Source organism: Chenopodium album, chromosome 18 (genome assembly GCF_948465745.1).
Source record: "Chenopodium album chromosome 18, dcCheAlbu1.1, whole genome shotgun sequence".
Lineage (NCBI taxonomy): Eukaryota > Viridiplantae > Streptophyta > Magnoliopsida > Caryophyllales > Amaranthaceae > Chenopodium > Chenopodium album.
Window position 1 is genome coordinate 29,554,379 of NC_137851.1, and position 9,314 is coordinate 29,563,692.

Sequence of the window (9,314 nt, forward strand, 5' to 3'; positions counted from 1 at the left end):
TTATAATAATTAATATTTATTAATCATATTAATAATTATCAATAATAATATTTAATAATTCAAACTATTAAGAATTAATATTTAATAATATTATTAATTAATAATTTCTAATAATTATAACAATTCTTTTAAAAAAAATAAATAATAATAATAACAATTAATAACAATTTCTTTTTATAAACATCAGATATTAGAATCAAAATGTATAGAAACATTTTATATGGGTATTGATTGTTAGTTCATTGAGTTGAATTAATTTTCAAATCTTTCCATACAATTTAAGAATTAAAAAAAGAGATTGTTTTCAAGTAGTACTTTGTATATAATTATTATTTTGAGGGTTAAAAATATATGATTAAGACATATTTATAAGTAAAATCATTATTACTCATTAAATCATTTTATTTTAAAATTTTTGTGAAATGAATATAAGTAAACTGTTGTCTTTTATTTTTATACTATTAACATATGTTAAATACGGTACACATTTATTTATGTTTTCACTCACCTAAATCAATGGTATATGCACTTAATAATAATAATAATAATAATAATAATAATAATAATAATAACAATAATAATAATAAAACTTCTAATGCTCTTACTTCTAATTTGGCTGTTTATACTGAGGCTGAAGTAACTTTTTCACGTATGGGGATTTGGTTATGTGGGGTTTGCTACAAAACGCATACGCATCGTACTAAGTGTCGTCATAGTCCGACTGAGTTTGTGTCTCCCCCGAATGAAAGAGATGGTATTGTTCGTTTTGTGCTTCATGGTTTCTCCAAGCCGCAAGCTCCCTCTTCTCCGGCTCAAATTGGATGCGTGGGTGGTTTGGTGCTAGATGAACATTATGGTTTTGACATGGCTCTCCTTGATTGTTTGTTCTCCAAGGGGTTTCGTACGGTGAAGTTTATACCTCCCAAGTGCCGTTTGGGATTTTCTCGGGTCTTAAAAGGTGTCCTTGATAAGGTGATTTCTAGGCCTGATGACATTTCTAGTTGGATCTCTTTGTTGGTGCTACCTCTTTGCACCCTTAAAACCTTTCGCCTGCGAAGCAGCTCCGAGTCTAGGTCTTCTATAAAACGTCGGCTTCAAGAAGACAGTATTTCTCGTGCTATTTGTTCTTGGAGTGCACCAGGTGGTAATTTGCAGCTTGTGAGGGATATTTTGGCGGAGGATTCTCCTACTTTATCAGTGGTTGGTGATGAGGACCTTGATATGGAGGAGCGTAATATCAAGCAGTGTCGTAGGAAGATTTGTGATGGTCATTACACTGCTGCAGTTCGGGTTCTTTCTTCTTCAGGTGTTGCTCCTTATAATGACGCCACTCTTGCGGATTTATAGTCTAAACACCCTACTTCTCCAGCTCCATCCTTACCTGATATACCTGTTGATGGTCTACATCTCGTTACTACTTCTGCTGTTGTTTTGGATCGGATTAGGAGTTTTCCACGTGGCACGTCATGTGGTAGGGACGGTTTATATGCTCAGCACCTAATAGATTGCTTGTGTGGTGCTGATGTGGCTGTATCAGATGAGTTAGTTGACTCTATTTCTGGGGTGGTTAATCTCTTTCTCGCTGGAAAATGTCCTACGGAACTAGGAGAGTATATTGCTAGTGCTCCTCTTACACCACTTGTTAAGCCCGGTGGTGGTATTCGTCCTATAGCCGTGGGTAATATTTGGCGACGTCTGGTTTCGAAGGTGGGTGCTGTTATGGTTGGCCAGTCTTTAGGAAGTTACTTTGATGGTCTTCAATTTGGCGTTGGGGTTCCTTTAGGTGGTGAGGCAATTCTTCATGCTGTGAATCGGTTGATTGAGGATCGTGGTTCTGATGTGGGTCTTTCTATGTTGTTGGTGTATTTTCAAAATGCCTTCAATCTTGTTGATCGTATGGTCATGTTGCGTGAAGTTCGTCGTCGTTGTCCGGGCATTTCGCGATGGGTTGAATTCTGCTATTCTAATCCAGCCAGATTGTATTAGGGGGATCAATCCTTATGGTCATGTCAGGGAGTGCAGCAGGGTGATCCCCTTGGTCCTCTACTTTTTGCTTTGGTTTTACAGCCCCTGGTTTGTAAAACCAGAGATGGTTTTGACTTATGTCTTCAGGCGTGGTATTTGGATGACGACACTATTATTGGAGACACTTTGGTAGTGGGGAAGGTTCTGGAGTTGATCATGGAGGAAGGGCCTCGTTTTGGGTTACATCTTAATGTGGAAAAAACTGAAGTTTTCTGGCCTTCGGAGGACCCTCAAAGCAGGCTTGTGGGTGTCTTTCCGCCTAACATTGCTCGACCTTCACATGGTGTTAAGTTGCTTGGTGGACCCACTAGTTCCGATCCCGATTTTGGAGGTGACCTTGTGATGCAGAGGGTGACCAAGACCATTGCTCTAATGGATAAGGTTGTTAAGCTCGATGATCCCCAGTGTGAGTTGTTGTTGCTTAGGGCATGTACCGGAGTTTCTAAACTCTACATTGCCTTGCGTACTTGTCCTCCTAGTACTTTTGAGGTGGCTCAGCGCACTTTTGACGAGGCTCTTCGATCTTCATTGGAGCGTATCGTTACTGCTTCGGGGCCTGGGTTTGGCGATTGGCAATGGCGACTTGCCACCTTACCATTTGCGTTTGGCGGACTTGGAGTTTATTCTACAGGTGATGTTCGTCATTATGCCTTTCTTGCTTCTCGGTTGCAATCTGCTGGGTTGCAGACGAAGCTTTTGCGTCGTACTGGTATTGTCGGTCTTGGTCACGCTTTTGAGGATGCGTTGAGTCTGTTTAATGGAATGGTGGAGTCTGATTTTTTAGGTAATCCTTGTGAGGTCGCTGCCCCTAAACTCATGAAGCAATTGGCAGATATATATTTCACAAAGGTTACCGCTTCTGCAGAATCCGCCTTTTCTTTGTCTCCTCGTCAGTCGGCATTGTGGAAGTCGCAGCAGGGAGACCACACCTCTGCTTGGCTTCGGGCAGTCCCTATTTCTGGGTTGGGTCAGATGATGAACGCAAAGATATACCGATGTGTGTTGTGCTACCGGCTGGGTATTCCATTGTTTTCTGTCTCGATGTCGTGCTCTGCTTGCTCTCGGGTTTTTACTGGGGATATTTTCGGCGACCACGCGGTGTCGTGTGCTGGTATTGTAGGTATTAAACATAGGCATAATGTTGTTCGAGACACACTTGTTGATATTTGCTACAGATCTGGGATTTCAGCAAGAAAGGAGGTTGACATAGGGTTGTCTGGAGGGAATGACGGGGCCCTCAGACCTGCTGATGTGTTACTTTATTCATGGGATCGTGGTCGTGATGTATGTATCGACTTCACTGGGTCTTCTCCTTTGACACAGACAGGGCTATCTGACTTTTTTCCTGGAGGGTTGTGGCTGATGCGGCTCATCAGAAGCGGGTTAAGTATGAAGCTCGTTGTCAGGCGATTGACTATGGTTTCATTCCCTTCTCCTTTTCTTCGCTTGGGGAATTAGAGAAGGAAACTGTTGCGTTGCTGAAGCGGATTCAGAGGTTCTCGACGACGCAAGACATTGGGGCTCGTGCTGCAACTCATATCTTCACTAGGGTAGGCTTTGCTATAGCTAGAAGAGTGGGGGCCCAGATTGCATCTCGGCTTCCCACTAATTTATTGTAGGTTGTATGACTTTTATTTTTGAGATATAATAATAATAATAATAATAATAATAATAATAATAATAATAATAATAATAATAATAATAATAATTAATAATAATAATAATAGTAATAGAAATAGTAATAGTAATAGTAATAATAATAGTAATAGTAATAGTAACAGTAATAGTAATAATAATAATAATAATAATAATGTTGAAATCTGCTCTGCTCGATTCGGCTCTGCTCTGCTATCCTGAAATCTGCTCTGCTCTGCTAAAATTTAATCTGCTCTGCCCTGCTAACCCCTACTCTGCTCTTCTCTGCCCTGCCCAAAAGCTCAAAAGAACAGGGTGTTAATGTTATTATGAACTTAAAGTACGACATTATATTGAATACTAACCTAATTTTAACATAGTGGCCTTTATTATTCATATTCACCATTATATTAAAAATTTCATTAAAAAAATTAACCTCTTATAACTTTTAATGTCACACTAACTTTTATTTCAACATAATAACCTTTATTTTAATATAGTGACTTTTTTTTATTAATAAAACAATCATATTGCCATGTTTCCATCCCAATCTCCCATTTTCCCTGTCCCTTTTCCGGCCTTCTGCCCTTCCCCTCAACCCAATTTCGGCCCTCTCCACCCTTCCCATGCCTCAATTTCGACCCCTTCCTCTTCCCAGTATTAATTTCGATAAGGGTTAAGGTGGTTTTGAGGTGACAGGATGGGGTAGAGGAGGGACAACGACAGGCGCGAGGTAGCTGTGGTCTGGGCGCGGCGGAGGCTGGCGGCCGGTCTAGACCGATGGTGGGGCAGAGAGGTGGCTGGGGATGGTGGTGGTGGTGGTTTTAATTAAGTTTTTATTTAGTTTTAAGAAAGTTAGTTTTGACTAAGTTAAATGTTAATTAATTTTAATTATTTCTTTAAAAAAAATTAGAGTAGAAGTTTTTTTTTTACCAATAACGTTGTGACATGTGTATATTAGACTTAATTAAAAAAAAAATTTACCTACTCAGCCGGTAACAGGTCACATAAGACCATTTACAGCGGATTGAGTTCAAAGGTCGGATTATTTAAAAATAACCCAAAGGTGGGATTTTTTTTAGCGGACACCCCAAAGGTGGGATTATTTTGGGCAATTTTTCCTTTGTAATTTAAAATCTTTTATTCTCATCAAAATTATGATATAGTATTTGTTCAACGTCGTCTAATTCATAATTCAATGTAGGAGGTCATTTATTAGTGTGCTATTTAAAATTGTTTCAATTTTCTACGATAAATTGATAGGTTTATTTGTAAGGTAGAAGCTTCTACTATTTAACTTTCAAAAATGTAAAATAGGATATCTCTACAAACAAACAAAAAAAAAATGACATCATCACTATATTTAGGCGGAAATCTATAAATATAACTAAAATAATTACCGTTGATGTCATTACTTTCCACATGTCAACTTCTTGTAAAAAATCTTCCCTCTAAAACTAATAATGACATCATTAATTTTTTTTTTCAACATAAATAAAAATTTGAAAATGCTAAATTAATTATATATTTTTCTAATAGATTTTATATTTGAATTGCCTAATTATGCAATTTCCATTGGAGAATTAAAGGAAGGTCGGAATATTTATTTCATTTTCTTATAAACATTGTCTTTTTCTCCTACTCCGTATATTTTACACAGATTAATGAATTGGGGTGTCCATTCTTTATTAATTTATCAATTTGTTAGATTTTTCTTAAATTATTTCTACTACGTACATATTACACACAAATAAGCTAAAAAATATTCTTAAAATCGTGAATTATTGTTAAAATCGTGCATCGCACGAGCCTAATCTAGTTTATTTATTAAGAGAGCGACATGTGGGCAGTGGTGACGTCAGCATTTTTGTTTTAGTAATAGTTAACTAGTTAATGCCCGAGCTATGCTCGAGTTTTTCAATTAATACATGGTTGGATTATTTTTATGCATAACATGAAAAATAAAATTTGTATAATGATTTACTTAGTTGTCGATAACTGGAATTATCAATATGTAACATACTTTCTTTTCTTTTTTTTTTCTTGATCAAATTGAAAGCCGGGATTATGTATAATAAAATTTAAATTTTCTATCTCATCTTTAATCTTGATAAAATTATTATTTATTTTTTATGAAAAAAATGTCAAAACAAAAAGGTTTTTGGAGGGAAATTTTTTAATATGGTATTGACACGTGTAAGCTAAGAATTATTTTGGGGATTATTTTAGTATATTAGTATAGATATATTGGGATGGAAAAACATTTTCAAACAAAGGATTTTAAAGAGATAAAAAAAAAACTTTAGTTATCAAGATTAATTGTTGTCTTTCGTAAAAAAAAAAAAAAAAAAAAAAAAAAAAAAAAAAAAAGAGGTTGTCTATATGTGTATAGTTGATGAAATAGAGATATTGTTTATTATTTATTTAATCATCAAATGAAGAACAAAACTAATGTTGGGTTAGTTAGGTGTACGGTGCACAGTGCATCTGGGTGTATACAATTTTCAATCATGTAGTGAAACATTATCTAATCGAGCATGAAGTTTTAGGGGGAAAAATTTACTCTTACATTGGAAAGTTAAGTGATAATGTTTGGCAGTACTACTAATCCGTTCATATTAGGGGTGAGCATGGGACGGGTATCCGTACCGTTAGTACTAACGGTTCGGGTACCATCCATAACCCGAACCGGTAAGTTCGGGTACCCGCACTTCGAGTACCCATATTTTCGGATTGGTTATCGGGTACCCAATAAGATATTCAATAATGATAATTAAACTTAATTATATAGTTATTATAATATAATTTACCACTAATTAACAACAATATCATATGATTTTGACCAAATTATTAATAATATTACTAATCATTGATATTATAAAGTAATTATGATGTAAAGTAAGAGTTTAGACTTTAAAAAAATAAATTTAAGTAGGGAAAAAAGCAAAAAAATGCTTATCGGATTGGATCGGAGAACCGTTAATTTTAAAATGATACCCAATAACCAAACCGGATAACAAATTATCGGAACGGGTACCCGAACCATTATGGTTATCGGATTGGGTACCCTAATTTTCGGAATTGTTACGGATCGGTTTTTCGAATTTTCGATTTTTCGGGTAGTTTTGCTCGGCCCTAGTTCATATTACGCTTATGATGTGTATTACAACACTCCCCTAGAACGGAATTTTATGAGATGACAACATCCTATAAATTTACATTAAGTAAAAACAAATATTATAGTTATTTCACCTATATGCTTATCTACCTCATTAAGACCTTGCCAAGAAAAACAATGTGGGATAAAAACTTAGACTAGGGAAAATTAATAGTACAACACATATAGGGGTCCCGGTCAATTAACGCAGAACACTAAGACGGCGCATGCTGGATATATGCACAGTGGCGGAGCAAGGAATTTCAAACCCGGGGGACAAATGAACATTATCGCTTAGTTTGACAAAAATATTGGAGCAAAAAAATACGGAGTACTTGAATAGTTAAAGTTTTACAACTCAAAAATATAAAATAAGTATATAGTAAAAAAAAATCAACATCATATACCATTTTTTTCTCCATAAATTATTTGATTAGGGATTCATAATTTTTGAAAATTTCGAACAATAAAATATAACTATTTAAATGTAATACTTGTCATAATTACCTATTAGGCTATTACAATGAAATTTGGGGTAAAGTTCATCCAATTACATTATTCAATTAAGTAAATGGAGTAATAAATTTTCTCCATAAACTATTTGATTAGGGGTTCATAATTTTTGAAAATTTCGAACAATAAATAATATAACTATTTAAATGTAGTACTTGTCATAATTACCTATTAGGCTGTTACAATTGTAATTTGGGGTAAAGTTCATGCAATTACATTATTCAATTAAATAAATGGAGTAATTGTTAAGAAATAAATTGAAGTAATACTATCATATAAAGATTTATTTAAAGAAAAAAAGGGAAGTAAATGCCTGCAGGAAGAATCAAACTCTAGTTCTTAGACCATAAACTCATGCATCTTACTTTGACCGTTGTTCCAACTCCTTTGGTCTATTACATTATGTGCAAAATATGCTATTTAAACTATTTATTTTTTTGGGGAAGTGGAGGGACAGCTGTCCCGCCCTTGTCCCACGTTGGCTCTGCCAGTGCATATGCACGAGCTCTTGAAATTTGCTGGGTGATATTTCCTTTGTGAAAAGATTAGTTAAGTTGCTACGTGACTGGATCTCTTTGGCATTGATCTTTTCTTCCTTCTCCAGATCATGAGTAGAAAGAACTTGGGATCGATATAATTCTTTTTATCACCTTTGATATAATCTCATTTGATATATGCAATGCAAGTAGTGTTGGCTTCATGAATTGTAGTTAGGTTTTCTTTAGTTTTGATGTTGCTTTCTTTGAGTAGATATGTTGGTTCAAATCTTGCAACCATATACATTCTCTACTAGCTTCATAAAGTGCAATCAATTCTCTAATACTCGATTTTTTTTTTACCAATCTAACTAAAGGTCAAAACCCACATAAGTTGATAACTTTGACTAATAAAAAGAATTAAAGTCACCAATCTATTTATAAAACCAATTCCAATAATTAATCCAATAATTCCAAACTCATGATTCAAAATTCCAATAATTCAACAAAACGATTTACAAAACCAATTCCGCTTTTTAAATCCAATTCCTCACCCAAGTGTGCACACCCCCAAGCTAGTATCTTTATGTTGAAAGGTTATTCTTGAGGAAAGACTAGGTCATACAAAGTCTATAATCTTATCAACCAAATTCGTATAGTGGGATTAATATAATCATGTTTGTAAGCTTTAATAAATAATTCAATAATTCCTCTTAAAATCAATAATTCCAAACTTTATAATAAAACAACTCAAAAATCCTTTTATTTAATTTAACATGCTTTCAAAATCAAACATTTTAAAACATGATAAATAATTTAATCATTCAAAACATGGTATAAAATCAATCCTTTAATTATTTGTTAAAACCAATTCTTTAAACATACTTTATAAATCATACTTCAATTCAATTTAATTCCATCATCATAAAAATCATATAAAACATGCTTATTCAATCCAATCAATTTCAAAGTTATATAGCCACCTAAACGTACCTTTGATCCTTGCTTAGCAACACACAAAAGAACCTCAGGAACTCTTGTTAAACACACCATACAAATAAATATAATCTTAATCAATATAAGGTTAACAGATTAATAAGCACAACAATTAAAATAAAACCCCCAACTAAATGTACATGAACCTTATAAAATTCTTTTTCATCAACTTGAATAATCAACTGATTTTATTTAATTAAAAACACTCATAATAATTTTTATAAAACCCCCATAATAATAAAAATAATAGTAATAATAATAATAATAATAATAATAATAATAATAATAATAGAATTAATTAAGAGAAGAGAAAAAGAAGTAGAAAACCAAGGAAGGGGAGGAAGAAGAAGAGGCGGCAAGGAGCAGTAGCATGCCGGCAGGTGGTTGCTGGTGGTGGTCGGCGTCAGTGGAGGTGGTGGCAGACGACGGTGGAGGGTGGTGGTTGGCGCAAGAAACAAGAGAAAGAGAGGAGAGAATTAGAGAGAAATTAAAGAGAAAGAAGAGAGTTTTGG